Consider the following 19,402-nt stretch of genomic DNA (forward strand, 5'->3'; position numbering starts at 1 on the left):
CCCTTGCATCTCCTCCTCACTCCACAAACCACCTCACACGCTGCGCTTATCTCTTCCGTGAATATCTTACATACGTCTTCCACCCCTTCCATCTGCTCTAGCTCATACCTTCCCAATCTTTCTTCCACTATGCTCTTATACTCTGTCCTCTTCTCACTATCTTGCAATTTCTCCACTCTTCTCACAGGAGCTGCTTCCTCCTGTCTTCCCCTTCGCCTCCTCAACCACTTTCTTTGCAGCTCTACCTTGGCCATCACTAAGTGATGGTCCGAGACTCCATTCCCCCACCCTCTCCACACCCTTGCATCCAACACTTGTCTTCTCATTCGCTCATCCACACACACGTAGTCTATCATTGCCTTTCGTTCAACAAGTTCACCATCCATCCTCCTCATTACTCTCCATGTATACCGGTGGATCATCTTATGACGAAAGTAGGTGTTGGCTATTGCCAACCCCTTACCAGCACAGATGTCCACCAAAGCACTACCATTCCCATCTACTTCGGCTGGCACACCCCACTGACCAACCACTCCATCCACTCGTACATTCCCGACTTTGCCATTCATGTCTCCAATCAACAGCACTCTCTCGCTCCTCTCAAACTTGTCCATACATGCTTCTACTCTCGCCCAAAACTCATCTTTCACTCTTGCCACTCGATCCTCTGTTGGAGCATACACACATACAATCGCCCATGCTTGTATACCTACTTTCATCCTCACCCAATCCAAGAAATATTGTTTATAAAGGGTCTAATGTGCATGCATACGTTGGCCGTGGTCACTTAATGGTGCTTCTCCATGCCATTTGATCTCTGGCAGCCTCCCTGTTTAGTCCCTTATCCCTGAGGTCACACTGTGACCTCGTGCCGGGTCTTTTTCGGTCTGTCTCTCGCAACCTTAAGCCCAATGCTTGGACTTCTACCTTCCGCACCCAGTTGTTATCTTCCATCCATTCCACATGCCCAAACCATCTTAGTCTACCTATAAAAATAAAGCAGGAAAAAAAAGGAATCTAACAAAATATTCAGATTAACCTAGATAAGGGAGAAAACAAAAATGGACCCATATAAATAACCAAATAAACCTAAAGGAAGAAGAAAATGCCCACATGAACATTATTAAATAAATACCTGATAAAGCTTGTGACCTCAGTTAAGAAAAAATTACATAACCCCCTCCCCCCCAAAAAAAAATGACAGAGGAAAACAGAAATGACTAAATATATACCGGTACCAAAATGAGAACACCACGTTGAGTACAACGCTTCCCGTCCGATTAGCGAAGTTAAGCAACGTTGGGTCTGGTTAGTACTTGGATGGGTGACCGCCTGGGAACACCAAATGCTGTTGGCATAACGTTCTCCCTACGTGTCAAGTGGGTTTGGTGGAGGATTAGTGCCCCTCCCTGTAAAACAATTAACTCTAAGCCCTTGGCCACCCTGTTTGGGATACATGGCATCTGGCAATGAATGATGAATGAAGAACCTAAATGAAGGGGGGGGGGGAACAAGTGAAACTAAATAAAAAAGAGCTGAACCCAAATTTACGAGACAACATCCAAGAGTGAACTTAAATAGATGCCCAGGTAGACCCAAATGAACTTAAGTAAATGGCTGATTAAGATGATTTGCCCTTGTGGTGAGAATGAAAAGTGGGACTGACAAGAATAAAGTATCTGCGTGTGAATAAAATAGGGAGGGGAAAGGGGAGACAGGATGAGATATATGAGGGAGGGGGTACAAGATTGGAGGGAGGGAAACATATTGGTGGAGGACAGGGTGGCATGGAGGCAGTGTGGACTGCAGGTGAAAGGCAGCCTCAGCCTGCAGTCCATTTCCTCCTTTTGAAGGATAGGCAGGAAGTTTAGGATGTTTGTATTGTACTGTATACATGGGGCAACTGGCCCACCCATTTATATCAGTGCCACTACATGAAGGCAGCCTGTGTTTTAGAGCCAGGATTCCAGGGGCTTGAATGGTGTGGTAGTGTCACAGGGTTTGCTGCTAATAGTTCTCCCAGGTCCGTATTTTCCTTGTTTCTGAGGCAGGATGATGACTATGAAGTACTGTAGTACAGTACCAACTCCCATTTCCAAATACTGTACTGTATTCAGTTTACAAAATCCTCCACTTTCTCAATTATTTTTTCATGTTATTAAGGTGTTGATATTACATGTCCCCACACAGTCAGTGCATATATTCAAAGACAAGGTTATTTTGTAGACATATATAAGAGCAGATAATCAATTGTTAATGCAGGATACCTCAATGCATTTACAGTTGGTGGTGCTCTAGATTGTTTATTATGTGGTTTTCTCATAGGTATCAGATTCCATTGTGCAAAATATTTCATTTTTTCATAAAGCCTTTGTAATAAGCATTTTGGATTTGAGAGTCTGTACTGAATTGTTAATTGGATTTTTCTTTTGTAACCAGGGAAGAAACCATGAAGCTCCTGATGTGATGAATTTGAAGCTGTGGTTGACACTATGAGATCATCTGCAGGCTACAGTGTTTATGGATTTGGTGAAACCCTTTACCTTCAAGGTTAGATGTGTACCCCTTTTCACTAGGTGTGTGTGTGTGTGTGTGTGTGTGTGTGTGTGTGTGTGTGTGTGTGTGTGTGTGTGTGTGTGTGTACATGCACAGGCAAGATCTATAATACGAGCATCTGCTTTATGAGAAACTGATGATTCGAGAATGGTCAGTTTAGACCCAAATTCGGTGATGTGAGCAGGGTCAGTGAACCTAACCCTATTTTTCCCATAAGTTATGTACTTCATAATACAGTACAAGTTTCGCGATCTCTGATCCGTTATATGAGTACAGTATCCGCTGTCTGAGTAGTCCTCCATTAATACATCTGATTTATATAATGTCTGTATGTGTGAGAACATTTTGTGTAACCCTCTGATTGGCTGTTGATTTGCCACTTCATCCTCAAGGTTAGATGTGCTGTACAGTATTACCCTTGTCCTAGAATGCATGTGCGTGCATGTATGCATGTATGCAGGAGAGAATTTTGTATGACCTGATCTGCTATTGATTTACTTTCTACTGTACTTTATTCAGTGTCCCAACTGGTGCTGATGAGGAGCGTACAGTTGGTGGCACTGTGTACCCTGGGTGGAGCAGCTGAGGCATCCACACAGGAGCCAAACCCCCAATATTTCCCTGCATCTCACCATGGGAAGGACCCTGGTTCAACCCTGGTGAGGCGATGTCCACCCTGAGGGGGTGCTGGTTCACAACACAGTGTTTGTACTTTATATGTAACTCTGACCTTGATGATGTGCTGTCAGCCACAAAGGGGCACTGGTTCCATACATGTGTAGCTGTGCACTATGCTGTATCTGTAAGATGGTCCCATTGATGCAGTTGCTTACCCGTGACTGACATGTCTGCTTGGGTACACAGACCAACTTTTAATCAGCAACAGCAATAACACCTGTATAAATTTTGACAATCACTTTCCTGGTCTGCGCTGCTTATGCCACTGAGCTCTTTTTGTCTTGACAATATGTAACCTCTCACTCTTTTTTTTTTTATAATCTTTTTTGCATTCACCATCCAAATTGCAAGGAATTAAATTTACATTGTAAAGACACTACCTATTGTATAAGAAAAAAAATAACATGCAGTAGATATTAGACAGTGGTCATTTGAATTAGATAATAGTGATTGTCGTAGGAGTGACTGTACTTGGTAATGATGTACATAAGTGTGAATGTTTGTGCATTTGAGATACCTTATGATGATTGGAACTTCTCCATTGTATTCCAGCTGTTAGAAAGTGCTTATGCCTGTGAGCTGGAGTCAGGATTCCTGGAGCTTGAATGGTGAGTGACTGAGAATGTCTGTCTATCTATCTATAACCAGATACCTTAATCCCGCAAAGGATGGCCACAAATAGATTGCCTCCATGTTGCCTTGTTCCCTGCCATTTCACAGCCCTCTCCCAAATGTACACTCCCTTCTCTCATATACCTCTACTTCATTCCTCCATCTCATCCTCAGTCTCCCTCTCCCTCTCCCCCCTTCCACCTAACTCACATGCACTTTCCTACTTCATATCTCACTCTCCATCTTCTCCACATAGCCAGACCACCTCAGTGTATTTCTCCTAACATTTTCTATCACATCCACACCACAACGTTCCCTCACTTCCTCATTTGTCAGTCTGTCTCTCCATGTGACTCCACATGCTCCTCTCAAATATTGGTAGCTCATTTCCACTGCTCTTGCTCGTGACTTGTTTCCATCCAACTAGGGCCAAGCTTCATTTCCATACATTAAAGTGGGGATCATAATACTGTCATGTAGCAACTTTTTTTTTTTACTTCCATGCTCACTACTGTACTATTTATCACTGCTTTCAATGAACCAGCAACATCCTCTTCCCTGCTGTACCCCTTCAAGCACTTCATCCTTCAAACTTCCATCCTTACTCATCACACAACCCAAGTACTTATATGCACTAACATTTTCCATTTCCTCCCTATCCAGCACTGTGCATTCATTGACTTCATTTTGCCCGAGCTCGACACCTCAACTTTACTCTTCCCTACATTCACCTGTAGAGTCCATTTCTTACATATTCTCCCAGACTCATTCACCAAGTCTTGCAGTTCCCCCTTGTTTTCATTTAACAGTACAGTATCATCTGCAAACAACAAAACAAGAAGTAAGTCCCTCCATGTACAAACTGGACTGCCATGGAGACGTGACACATCCCTGTTTCAAACTAACTTTCAGATGGGAGTGTGTACCATCAAATTAAGCACACTTTTGGCCAGTTTCTCTTTTTTCCTTCTTCTTCTAATTTGCTCTTTGGACCCTACCTCACCTCATCGTTATGTGGGAAGAGGTCTGGATGATGATGATGTTGAAGTTTAAAAGTAGGATGATTATAATGACTAGAAATTGTCCACCTTAATTTGGCAGATTCATGTCCTTTTTTTTTTTTTTTTTTTTTTTTTTTTTTTTTCCCCTAATAGCACAGTGGCAGAATAAGACAATACCACAGCTCAACATCGTTTCCAAAGCACTTCTTCATGACTAGCACCATTTTTTAGTAATCAGTTATTACAGCCCAGCATTCAAGATGTAGAAATGACAGTTTTAAGCCTTGTCAGAATGTGCAGATTCCATAATATATAAAAGCTACTGATTATGATGTTGAAATAAAACTTAAATACATCTGTAGCCAATTATCTAGATGTGTGAAAATGCATGTCACCCCTGCAATGGTGATGATGATGATGATAATGATGATGATTATTATTATTATTGTTACTGCTGTATTATTAGTAGCAGTAGTAGTAAGAAAAAGGGGTCAGGATGATGATCATGAAGTGGATGATGATTACTGTATAAAGTTATATTGCTAACTATATTTTTCTTTTTATAGCTAAGGAAGAATCTATGAAGCTCACGAGAAATTGAACCAGTGGTTGCCACACTACAGGGTTAATTGCAAGCTGCAGTGTTTATAAATCTCATGGAACCCTTCACCTTCAAGGTTAGATGTGTTATTCTTTCCACAGAATGTGTGTCTGTGTGTATGTTGGAGAATATTTTGTATAACTCTGCTACATGCTTCAGTCCAAAAGTTCTTTACCCAAGGGCAACACCTTAGCCCTTCGGGGATACCTGGCATAAAACCAGTTTTTTTTTTTTTTTTCTTAAACTCTGTGATCTGGTAGTGATTTACTTTATACCGTACTCTATTTTAGTGTCCAAACTGGCATTGATGATGAGCTTACATGTGGTGGCACTGTGTATCCTGGGTGGAGCAGCTGCAGCATCCACTTGGGAGCCAGACCCCTTCATATTTCCCAACACCTTGCCACAAAATGGATCTTGGTCCAACCCTGATGAGGTGCTGACTACCACACAGGGATGCTACTACCCTACATAGCACACAAGGTCTGTTCAGAAAGTATCCGACCTTAGGCTCTTAAAAAAATAAATAGCTAACCTTTTGATTTAGGGCACTAATCCCCCTCAAAGTAGGCCCCTCCTGATTAGACACACATAGCCCAGCGTTCTTTCCACTGCCTAAAACATTTTTCAGAGTCGGTTTGTGGTATCTCCTGCTGGTGCTTCGCTGCATTCATCATGATCTCATCTCTTTTCCCAGTATGGAACCCTGCAGCAGAGTTTTGAGATTGGGACCCAAGTCGCACATAGCCATGTCTGGGGAGTAGGGAGCCTGCTGGACCTGTGGGATGTTGTGCTTGGCCAAAAATTCCTGAATCAATTGAGAAGAATGGACAGGGATGTTGTCATGCTGCAGCTTCCAACTTGCTGCTTTCCAAAGGTCTATTCTCTTCCACCAAACTGTGTCACGAAGATGACGGATAATGTCAAGGTAGTAATGTCCGTTGACAGTCTGACCTTCTGGTGCATATTCGTGTTGCACATCACCACAGTAGTCAAAAAAAACTATCAGCATGCAAGTGCATTTCACCTTGCAGCAGACCTGTTGTGCCTTTTTTTTGGCTGAGGCAACCCTGCATACTTCTACCGGTGGCAGCTGCTTTGGTTTCTTGGTCGTACCCGTACACCCAAGTCTCATCTCCAGCAAAAACAGTCTTCAGAAAGTCTGGATCCTGATTTGCACACTCCATCGTGTCCTGAGCAACGCTTATCCAAGAGAAGAGATCATGACGAATGCAACGAAGCACCTGCAGGAGATACCATAACCGACTTTGAAAAATGTTTCAGACAGTGGAAAGAAGGGGCTTGCTTTGTGGGGAATGTAGTGTCCTAGTTCAACAGGTTAGCTATTTAGTTTTTTATAGCCTAAAGTCGGATTCTTTCTGAACAGACCTCATATGTGAAGCACATGTTTTGGTTTTTTATAAATTTTAATTTTTCTTATCTATAGAGCATGTGGAGTTAGGCTACATGGAGAAACAGACTGATAAATGAGAAAGTGAAGAAGCATTGTAGTGTGGATTTGGATGTGATAGAATGCGTTAGGAGAAGTAAATTGAGGTGGTTTGGCCATGTGGAGAAGATGGAGAGCAAGAGACTAATGAGGAGAGTGTACTGTATGTGAGTGAGGTGGAGGGTAGAAGAGGGAGGATGAGATGGAGGGATGGAGAAGAGCAGCATATGAGAGAGAGTGTGTGAGCTGGGAAGAGGACAGCAAAATGGCAGGGGACAGGGAGGCAATTTGTCTGTGGTCCTCCCTTACGAGATTAAGGAATCTGGTTATAGATAGATACATAGACACTCACCTTAATTCTATAATCGATGGTCATGAACAAATTGCCTCAATTTCACCCTGTCCATTGCCATGTAGGTGCCCTCCTTCCAGCACACAATTCCCTCTTTCATATACCTCTCCACTCCATTCCTCCATCTTAAAACTTCGGTCTCCCCTACCACCTCACTCACATACACGCTTCTAGTTAGTCTCTCATTCTTCATCATCTCCACATGTTCTGACCATCTTGGAGTATTTCTTTTATTATTTTCCTCATTTGTCTGTCTGTCTCTCTTATGCAACTCCATTTATGATGTACTCTGTTAATAATATATGCAAGTATTACTGACTTTGATACATAAGCATTTATCCCTACAGCCAACCACCTGTACATCTGGAAGTGCATCTCAACACTGTGAGGCAGTATGTTAGAGAATTTGGGTGATGGTTCATGGGTCATCCCACCCCTCCTGGGCAGTGGACCTAACCAACTGTGTGAACTGTGATGAGGTAACTGGTTTCATTTTTCTGCTAAATGGTATCATACAGTACTATGTTCTATATGCAGTGTACTGTAGTGTTTTCTGATGACATATTTGTGGTAGATGGGGGCACTGACCATCCACTCATTCATTGTAGTGCTGCTTGGGTGTCTGCCCTTTCCTCTCTTCCTTCCTTCCTTCCTCCTCTGTCTTTCTTTCCTTCATTCTTTCCTCTTCCTTCAGGCTATAGGCAACTTTACACTCCCTCTTCCATCTTTCTTTCCTTCATTCCTTCCTCTTCCTTCAGCCTGGGGGTGACTCTACACTGAATGACAAGCCAAATGGTTTCCTGTACACCAGGAAACCTTTTACTGCACTGGGTGGTAACCATAAAACCAAATTATGGCGCCTGGTGGTTTAATGAGTAATTATGGCACCTGGTGGTTTAATGAGTAATTATGGCACTCCAGTTGGACTGAGCCTGTGCAGATTTATATCCACGGGGTGGTTGCGGTTTATTGCTCACGTAATTCCACTCAGGGATGAGTGAGGCTGGTCACTCTCATCTTAAATGTCAGGACCAACTTTCCTAGCCCCGGGCTCATGCTTTTCATTGGGCAACATAGGATTTGATGATGGAAGGATGGATGGATGGATGGATATAAATTTTTTCCGAACCTGTATGTATGATAATGCATGGTGTTATTAATTCATTATTATTTAGGCTGTTTTGGCTGCATTCAGAACCCAAAAAACACATCTCACCATGTTGAATGCTGAGCTGAATCAAATGATTCACACAAGAACATAGTCCTAGTCACAAAGAAGTTCTGAAGAAAGGATGTAAAGCCATAGTATTATCTTATTATGACTCGAGGCTTTAGGAAATAAACTACAGAGGGATGAAAATCTGGCCCAAGGTAAGGTGAAAGAACTGTAATGGACAGTTGGTTTCAACAGACTCCTTTTCCCCTCAGTCTGTCTGTAAGAATGAGGGTTTACTGTATTTTAACCCCTTAAACGCGGCTGTGTACGGCCGATCCCCCCGCTGTGGCGGGGTTGTAGCGGGGACTGAGTACCTGTGGGAAAATACAGGTAACTCGCACGGAACACGTGGGTTTCGTTCCTACCGTGCCGTGTTAGGTGCGAAATCGCGTATATTTAAACTACTCCGTATTTTGCTCCCCAGACCCCCCAAATGTGTTGTTTTGCTGTTATCTGTCACTGGTAATCACTAGAAAGCACTTTAAGTGGTTAGAAGGTTTATTTAATGTTATAACTCACAAATACAGTACTCCAGAGCAAAACTTCAACACACAAATACTGTACGTAAACACAAGGAAACATTCCGACGCCGATCATAGGTAATCATATAAATCAGGTTAACTGGTACCAGTGCTTTAACTTACAAGTACATACCAGAACAGTACATATTTAACTTAGAAATGCAGTACTGTGATATCGAATGATTTCAGTACATAATCTGTTAGGAATGGCTGGAAAAAAAAAAAATGTTATGAATACATTTTCACCTTTTTGATAAATGTTTATGGTAGTTTCGAGTTATTTTTTACGTTATCGTTGTGCCCATGCTTGGAAAAGGGAGCGAAAGAGTTGAATTTTCAGTCCTAAATGAGAAAACTGCACGTCCTCCAAGGCTAGACTCTGCCACGGGAGAATAAAGTGAAGGGTCAGTCCAATTAGCAATAAGGAAGCTGTGTCACAACTTCCAGCTCCCACACCACGAGAATGGCTAAAAATAGAATCGTAATGCAGTTTCAGAACTAACAATAAGTCTAATTATTACGAATACAGATACAAAGCAGAAATAAATACGTTTACAGACGGGGAAAACGTACTTCTTCCGTCATAACATGTTCATCTTTATCATTTTACGTTCATCTTTATCATTTTACCTTGTTATTTTCGCAATATATATTGCTGTCTCGTAAACAGGGTGGTTGAGTGTGTTTTGCAAGGGAGGAAAAAGGTTGTATTTTCTGTCTGGGTCGAGATAATGGGTGTAACTGTGTGGTTAGGCATGGCCACGAGCGAAAAAATCGTAAAATCGTACATCCACTCCTCACGATAGCAGGTGGCGAACTGAAGTGACAGATGATACATGAGAGGGTGAAGTCAAGGTCAGTCTCATGTCCCAGATTTTCGTTCATTGCCCGAAAGTTTTCACAGTTTTCTACAAGTTGCATTGCATCAAATGATCCAAAACATTACAGCAAACCTGAGCAAATAGGTAAAGATACCAAAACAAAAATGTATTTTTCTCTTATTATAAGTCTTTAACGAACAAACAAAAATGGCAATATTCCGATGCCGATCATGGGTAATCATATAAATCAGGTTAACTGGTTACAAGGCTTTATTTAATGCTTTAATTGCTTACTAGTACATACCAGAACAGTAAATATTTAACTTACAAATACAGTACTGTAGAAAAGCAGTACAGTAAGAGTTTAACGAACAAACAAAAAAGGCAATATTCCGACGCCGATCATGGGTAATCATATAATTCGGGTTAACTGGTTACAAGGCTTTATTTAATTATTTAACTTTATTTAAGTGCTTACAAGTACAGTACATACGAGAACAGTAAATATTTAACTTACAAATACTGTACAGTACTGTGGAAAAAACGAACAAATAAAAAAGGCAATATTCTGACGCCTATCAGGTAAACTGGTTATAAGACTTTATTTCTTGCTTTAACGTTATTTAATAGTACTTTAAGTTGCAAATAAACTTACCAGAACAGTACAGTACTATAAATATTTAACTTACAAATACTGTGCTACTGTACTCGGGAATGTCTCACTCACTGAATAATTTCCCGCCTAGATCGTCACGTAATCACAACAAACCGCGCGCTGCGGTGACGTTCGAGGATTTGATCTTTCAAAGGCCTCTCCTGCGTTAATTTGTAGTTTTCATAATGGTTTTTTAATCTTACGTTGTCTTATATGTATCCCAGCCCTTACCGTGTATAATTGCGAGCGCGTTCCGTGAGATCGTGTTCCGTGCGAGTTACCTGTATTTGCCAAAAATCAGAGATTAACCCTAGAGCATTAAAATTTTTATGGCATATAGTACTTACATTCACCTTTCTCCTGAGACACATGTTGAGCCTTCGTGGACTACCAAAGGACTTGTGAAGACTTGCAAAGTTGGGTAACAAAGTCTTCACTTTCACACCTCCAGAAACCCGGTTTTCTTTCTACCACAGCCTCAATCTGTCACAGTACACTTTATACAACAACGTACAGGTTGTTTGGAATCCGTATTTGTACAATAAGCACTGAAAATAAGGCTATAATGAACGGAGCGCACGGCCGACATGCAGCGCGGCGGCGATCTTCCCGTCACTGATGACACATTACCCTTTTCACGGCTAAAAACACGTATACTACATTATTTTCCATCATAGTACTTCGCAAACGTTCGCTTTTCACTATTACGGCCATAAAAATCACTATCACTGCCAGTATTGTGAATCGGGAATGAGGAAGACCACCGCGGCGCGAGTTTATTCAGCCTTACGGCAGGCACTTTATTCTCGCTCCGGTCGGCCACTCGCACTTCATTTCTATCGCTCACTTTCACTCTAGCTGTCCGTTTTTTGCCTTATTCATCAGTGTCACTGTCCATTGTTATAAAAATAATATTTTCTACACAACAAACTGTCACTGTCAGAACATAGAATAGGAACATATGCTTTCAACTTCTTACACTGGAGTGACTGTCACTCGCAATACTTATATTATTACTATGTACAATTATTTACACCAAAAAACACTGTCACTGTCAGTGCTTTTACAAGTACATACACTAATTTACACTCATCAGACTGTCACTGTCAGTACGTAAAAGAAAACTAAACACTAGTATCACTGTCACTCTCAGTATTATTTCCAAGAATCTTACCCTTATTTTCAATATCTAGTCAGGCTGTGGTAGTCAAAGAAACACGGGTAAGCACAGAGGGGAATTTTGCACTCTTTGCACTGCAAGGAGGTGCGCCTAAAGGTTCTGTCCTGCCTGGTAGTGTGGCTGCACACATGACACCTCCTCAGTGCTTTTCCCCTCTTGGCAGTGGCAGGCAGTGGCTCCAGGCGGTGTCACTGAAGGTAGTCCTGACACTGTAGGCGGTTTGGAGGTGTCTGAGGGTGGCGTTTGGGACCTGATGCAAGTACCTGGCCATAACGCTGAAGCAGCTGGTAGACACAAGTCTTAGAAAATCTTCGGAGAGAGTAGTTTGCTGGCTTTCTGTTCTTGATTTTATACAGGATGAAGGCGTTCAGCATGCACATATCAATCAAGTGCAAGAACACCTTCCTGTACCAATGACGATTCTTCCTCAGGCAGTCTATCTCTCCGATCATCGTGTCAGACTTGTCCACCAGCCGCATATTGACGTTGTAGTCAATGACAGCATCAGGCTTCATCACAGGCTCGCCAGTCCTTCTGTCGACCTTCCCTGTGGCCAGCATTTCCCCCTTGTGTACTGTGGTGAGCACATTCATGACTCTCTTATCATGCCACCTGATCGCAAGCATCTTGTCAGTTTTCTTCAGGTGCTTGTCTCCCCGCTTTGATTTTTCAGCCTCGGGGAAGGCAGGGTAGTGTGCCCTATTGCTCCTGACAGTGCCACAGGATCCGACGCCGTGTTCAGAAAGGTACTTGGCGAGTTTAGGAGCTGTATAGTCCGTATACAGGACATGATTCTCGCCAAAGTACTTTTCCAAAAGCACTTTCACCACAGAACCAGAGAATCCAAGGGGGTCAGTCTTGTCCAAATCGACACTGCTGGCGGTGTAAATCACGAAGTCTAAGATGAACCCCGTCTTGCAGTCGCACAGCACGAAAAACTTGATTCCAAAGCGGTGCCGTTTGCTTGGAATATACTGCACAAACCGAAGACGGCCCCTGAACAAAACCAAGGACTCGTCAATCACCACTTTCTTGAAAGGGCGCAGGAACCTCGTAAACTTATCCTTGATCAAGTTCAGGATTCCCCTCACTTTCCATAATGGGTCAGTTCGGGAAGGCTCATCATTGTTCGCGAAGTGAAGGTAAGTCATGAGCTGCCTAAAACGATCGCGGCTCATGTATTTATTGAAGATTGGTGTGGGGCAAAGATCGTCTGAACTCCAGTATTCCTCCAGCTTATGTTTCCAATTGTGGGGCATCAATAACATCAACCCAATAAATACAAAGAGTTCCCTGATCGTTAGAGGCACCCATGCTGCCATCCGTGACGTGGATGGCGTTGCCGCCTCACCTTCTCCTTCACGAACTGCAGCAGATTGCCCCTCGTACCTGTTCGTCTCGGTACAAATCTGCTCCATTACCTCGTTGTCAAGGAAGGCCAACAGGTAGTCCAAGCATTCACCATCCTCTTGGACAGGGAAGTCAGCCTGAACTCCACACCCACTGTCATCAAAGGGCAGATCTTCTGGCACAAAATCTGAGCCCTCTGACCAGACGAAGGCATCAAGAGTGCCCTGCCTAGGCTGGGAGGTGCTGGGGGCGGCGGGGGGTGAGGCAGGTCGTGTGGGAGTGGGTGAGACCGTGCGTGAGGCAGAGGCTGTCCTAGGTCGTGTTGGTGTAGTGGTGGTGGTGGTGGTGGTGGTGGTGGTGGGGAGATTATCAGAGGGTTCAAGGTCACTCGCGGTGGTGTGACTGGCGAGTTGCCTAGTGCGAGTAACCTTATGAGCTAGCCTTACACTAGGGGACAAAGTTCTAGCCCTACTACCACGAACACTGGGCCTACGGAAACCTCTACTACGTAAAGTCGAAGGTCTACTTCCCTTCCGAGGTGGTGAAGGCAACTCTGAAGACTCAGGAGACAAGGCAGCTGAAGAGGAGGACGAGAGAATGGGGCTGGGAGTGCGTGGCGGGCTGGCGGTGGCGTGACGTGGCGTAGGGGACAATGGCTGTGAACCGGGGTCACCACTCCTTTTCCTCTTGGCCCCCTTTCCATATTCTAAGCCCCTTTTCACAGGAGCCTTGCCTGTTGAGATGCTTGGCACAGAAACAGTCACTTCTGGCACAGACTCAGCACTCGATTGCGTGTCCGACTCTGCCAGGCTTGACCAAACACAGACGTCACTCCCATAATCCATGGATGCTTTCAATAATTCACTGGCTATTGCAGAGTCACTCAGTCCCTTAGCGGTTCCTGGTAAGGTTTTGAACGGGGTTGAGGTCACAAAACCCTTTTTCGGAGGGCTGGAAGGCACAGACTCGGAAGAGCTTGAATTCGACATGGTGTCACCTTGGAAGATTCGCGTGGACTGACGCTAAACAGGGGCAAACCGTGCGAAAAAATCCCAGTGTGACAACTGGGGAAACAAGCGTTTCCCAATAGCAGAAAGTGCTTGCGAGATGACGGCGCAGATTGACACATATGAGCCGTGCGCGCTGCCATATCGCACGACGAGGGAGGGCCGCACATCGGTGCGTGGGTGGGTAAAAAAAAAATGAAACTTGGCAACAACCGAGGTCAGTAGTACAAAGGTCAAGTGTGCTAAATGTAGCTCAAGGGTGGCGGTACTGATAGACAATACCAGCTGGAGCCTGCTTGCCCGCGGTTATTCAAAATTAACTCAAATCGCAAATGCGACGATCCGCCGTTCTGTCCTTTGGGCCGACCGTCGCAAGAGCGACGATCCGCATTTAAGGGGTTAAACTTGCTCCTACAGCTGGTGCTGGAGAGGGATGCTTTCATGTGGTGGCACTGATATAACCAGGTGGCTCAGCTGCCTGCTTATACAAGCCTTGGACAGCTACTCTCCTGTCCCCCAGAAGAAAGATGCCAGATCACAGGAGGGCCACTTAAGTCTGCAGTCTACCAGGCTCATATTTCAGATGAGCCTGGGGTTGCAATTACTACTGCCACTTCTACTACTACTACTACTACTACAGTTGCTCCTGTGGCTTATCCTGCTCTTGTTCCTTGGCATTGATCATCTGTTCATCGTTTAACACATCCTTACGTACTTGTTATTGTTAGTTTTATCTTTGGCTTTACCAGATGTAAAACCATTTGAATTCCAGCCAAAGTTGCTCATCTGCAGTCCACCATTTTCCTTTTGGTTGGTAGGGAGAAAGTTAAGGGACATTTGTATAACTGGCCAGAACCGGTACTAGAGCATGCAACTGGCACCACTCAACTCAGTTGTCTGTCCGCGTTTGCTTGTAGGTAAATTAAGTACCAAGAGTAACACATGAGGAAGATAACTGTGGTAACTTGGGTGATGAATGGGCCTCATGTTATAGAAAAATGGTTGAATACCCACCACAGGTTCAACAGTAAGTTAAGGAGATGAACACTGTGGTTAAGCACCTCAAGGCATCTGCCCCAACCTTTACCTTTTAGTATTTGTGTCCTCCTTTGTTAATGGAAGGCTTGAAGCTGGATTAATTCAGTGGCTAATAAGTGGAGAATATATGAAATTACAATGGGCTCTGCTTTATAAACCAAGAGTTCTGGCAGTCAAACAGTGATGTTTCATTGTCAGATGTTCCTGAAAGCCGATCATCTATACAGTACTGTGAAAAATCTGGACTATCAGCCTTGGCGAAACCCAGCTCAGGTGTATGAATGCCACTTCAGTTGCTAGACTGGGCAAGAATTATGCTACATGAGTGCTTAGAGCACACACAATTTGAATGTTTCTTCTGCTTAATAAACCATGCACATTGTTAACCGATTCTAAGGAGTTATTTTTACATATGAAATTATGAGTATATAGGGTAGAATTGACAAAAATTGGCAATAGAATGCATAAAGAGGATGCATTTATGAGCGAGATACAGTATACTGTATAGACTAAGCATGAATTAAGATTTAGTCAACTTATGCCGTTATTTGGGCGATATAATTGTTGCAGATATCTTGAATTTATACAAGCAGAGTAAATATATTGTATACCTCATAGACTTCCATGGAATGTTTCTTGCCAGCCCACCAGTCAGAGGCTGTACAGCAGTATAGCCTGATTATGTGCACTTTTACTCATGTAGCAGTACATCCTATGTTCGTAAATTGATACCGTATTGTAAAATATAAATACATAGTTATTACATAATTATTTTCAGCATGGAGAGTGCTTTGTCTCTTTATAGAGCTGGTGGAATGTTGACAGCCATTGCAGCAGCAACACAAGAGGGATGTAGTAAAACTCCTCTAACTTTTTCAGCAATATCTTTCCACACCTGTCATCCAGCCATGACCAGCAGACCATTTTGGAAAGTATAGGTTATCAGACACATGTAATGTCACAGTTGTTCATTCAGTCCCTGTATATCTGACAATAGTTTTTTTCTCTACACTGTAGTAATAGTCGTTGTTCCCTCGACAGTCTGACCAAACAGCCCTGAGTCCCTAAGGAAGGCCACAGCCGAGACCGGGCTTTCCCACAGAACCCTCAAGGAGTGTACGTTGTGTTGTTGGCGTAGGTGATTGTGTGCAGTGCAGTCTTCCATAATGTGCTTAATAGTATGGGGTGCTGTGTTGCATCCTGGACAGGCATCAGTGACAGTCATTCAGCCTCTTCTGATAACTCAAGAGGGCTGGATGATGCCCACATCTCAGCCTGGCCAGGTGGACCCTGTCCTCACGAGGGAGATAGGATTCAGAAGGGTGATATCAGGAGGCCGTGCATGCAGCTGTGTGTTGTCTTTAAGTGACTGAATGGAGCGCGAGTGATTTGAGTATGGATATGCTTCTGGCAGCTCCTACACTCCACATGGAGCAATGTAGGATTGGATGATAGATAGATAGATAGAGTAGCTGTAGTTTGATATGTTGGTGAGTGCTTGTATGCCTTGTGGTCCAAGGTGTTTAAGGTGTATGTTGCTTATGTTGCCTGGTCCACAGGCAGATGAGTGCTTAAGGTTGCTAATGATATGCTTCGTCTGGTTGTAAGTGAAAGGTGCATAGTCTGGGTCTGTGGGGAACTTCCTCTTATGTCGGATGATACATCAGTCGTCGGATGGAAGTTTAGGTGGCCATGTGAAAAGTGATTGATGAGAGTGTTGGCTTGTTGTTTGTTTGAAGGTGTGGTGTCTGTTGTTGTGATGGCACCATGTGATTGTGTAGTGTTGCTGCTGGAGAGTGTGATGCTGTTTAGTGTTTTGTAGAGTTTGCTGGTGTTTGTTTTGTGGTCAAGTGTTTGGAGATAATTATTCCAGTTTAGTGTTTGCTGTTCTGATATTTTATTGTTTATTTGAGTGTTGAGTTTTTGTATTTTCTGTACGGTGTCTTGTGTATGGGGTGTTGGGGAGTGTCGTAGTGTGTCCCGTTGACTGATCTATCTATCTATTGGCAGACGCCTTAATCCCTTAATGATGATTATGAATTGTTAATAATTATGAATTGATAGTGATTGTGAGTTATAGTGAATTGCATGATGATATTATACTACACGGACGAAATAGAACACGAGTGATATATTTTTTTTTGGTTCGAGGTTATGCCAGCTCGAAAAGACAACCCAAGCTCATAAATGTCCCAGTCTTGAGGCTATTGTCGAGCCCAAGAATAACTGACAATAAACAGTGAGGTACGATGACCTCAGAAATCGCCTGAATGTTCCAAATTGTTTCGCCTGGTGACAATGTTGTATGAATGATCGCCCAAACCATGGTTTTAATGTACAACCCTTTTTCATATGACTAAAGGTCATGTAATTAAAAATGTCTGTTGAAACCCAGTATAAAATTATTAAAGTAGAGTAAAGTATATGTCATTTTATACCCAATCAAGGGAATTAGGTCCTCTCATGCATAACTCACTCCCCTTCCAATTCAAGATTCCTCCGCTTTGGGAACGACGACCACACGTGGTACTGACTTAATCTCGACTCGGCCAAAACTACAAACGCTACCAAACCTATCTTAAATAATTAACCTTTATCATACCAAGTCAAAACACCACCCCTCCCCCTTCTGTTTTACTGAAGTGAATTTTCTGTCAATCACGGAGGGGAGACTAAGTCGAGTACCATTTGTATTATCAATGGGTAAGTCGAACAGAACCAACAACTGGTAAGATTATAAATCCTAACATTACACTGATGGTACAATAGTGGTGGGATTGAAAAATCCTGTCGTTACAGTCGCCATATTAGGTTCATGCCGTGCAGAAGGAAAATTCACCTGAGTTTGCATGCCAATACTGTTAGTATTCATGCCCCATGGATTACCACAAAGATCCTGGGTTTCCACGCCAGTACTGTTACTATTCATGCCCCATGTATTAGCAGAAAGATCCTGGGTTTCCATGCCAGTACTGTTGGTATTTATGCCCCATGGGTTAGCAGAAGGATCCTGGGTTTGCACGCCAGTACTGTTGGTATTTATGCCCCGTAGGTTAGCAGAAAGATCCTGGGTTTGCACTTCAGTACTGTTAGTATTCATGCCCCATGTATTAGCAGAAAGATCCTGGGTTTGCACATCAGTACTGTTAGTATTCATGCCCCATGTATTAGCAGAAAGATCCTGGGTTTGCAAACCAGTACGGTTAGTAGTCATGCCCCATGTATTAGCAGAAGGAACATTAGCAAATAAATGGTCTTGTTCTTGCTGTCCAATGGTTAATGGTGAACTGAACATGCCTGAGGTGTAAGTGGGTATGTGAGTGGTCGCATTAGTATCAGAGATTATTGGACCTTGAGTATCTGGTTGAGAGGCCAAGGGTGCTGTTGCAGCCTGTTCAACATCCACAGTCTCTTCGCTAGGAGTACCCTTATTAGCAAGACTAGTGGCCATTTTGGACCTAACTGAACTTTCAGGAACTGTTGAATTAGAACGACCAAAACGCAAATGTAGTGTTTAAGTCCCCACTATCCAGTTCCTCAGAAGTGTCCTGACTATCTTCAGCCCAAGATATCTTTCACTGTAGAGTTTGATACTCTTAACCAAAGTCTCAGTCCAAAGTCTCAATTCACTCACAAAATTCTGAGTCTAATTCACTAGACTCTTCTTCCGTCGTGGTTGGTTTGTCTGAATATCCCCTTAATTTGTCCCCACTTCTTCACGGTATCCATCTAACCTTGTCAGAATTTATTACCTCCCCAGTACAGGAAAAATTAAACTGACACAAATAGATTAGTTATGGCTTTTAGCAGTTAGAATGGGACGCAGACAAGACGTACAGAAAATGTATGTATTGAGGGGAAACTGAGAAACCTTTACTTTTTTACACATTAACATGTGCTGTTTAAAGTGTGTCTGAGGGTTCACTGTGCATGTACACTACCTAGGTGTCATATGATGCTGAAGTTCCCAGTAGATTCGTACTGCAAGTCCACATGCTCTGCAACGTTTCTCCTCCAACCACACGACGATGCTGTCCCCGCCGTTGTCCTTGGGCAACTGTAAGGCGCTCCACCATGCCGCACAGCTCCACTACACCACACTGCAGTGCCGCACGCTCACCCTGCCTCCACATCCAGAGTTGCTAGATGTGTCCAGACGATTCAACCCTTCACCGCACTGGCCTCGGTACGAGATAGAGATAATTGCCAGTTCGCGCTTGAAGGTAGAGATGTCTCGCCAGGCAGAGATGAAGAGAGAACGAGATTTACTCCGATATCTGCTCTACTTACTCAGTACACAATTAGTCCCTTTGCACAGGAGAGTAAGATTTTCTGTTTCATCTGCAGGATCACGAGCGGTTGCA

The 19,402-nt window shown here is 43.3% G+C and overlaps 1 pseudogene; it reads left to right on the forward strand.

The window, feature by feature from the left end:
- The first annotated feature begins 1,238 nt into the window (after positions 1 to 1,238).
- LOC145392025 (5S ribosomal RNA) lies at positions 1,239 to 1,356 on the forward strand (annotated as a pseudogene).
- Positions 1,357 to 19,402: the final 18,046 nt, after the last annotated feature.

This window comes from Coenobita brevimanus, chromosome 20, assembly GCF_032717465.1.
Source record: "Coenobita brevimanus isolate Jiangsu-jjx chromosome 20, ASM3271746v2, whole genome shotgun sequence".
In the NCBI taxonomy this organism is placed as follows: Eukaryota; Metazoa; Arthropoda; class Malacostraca; order Decapoda; family Coenobitidae; genus Coenobita; species Coenobita brevimanus.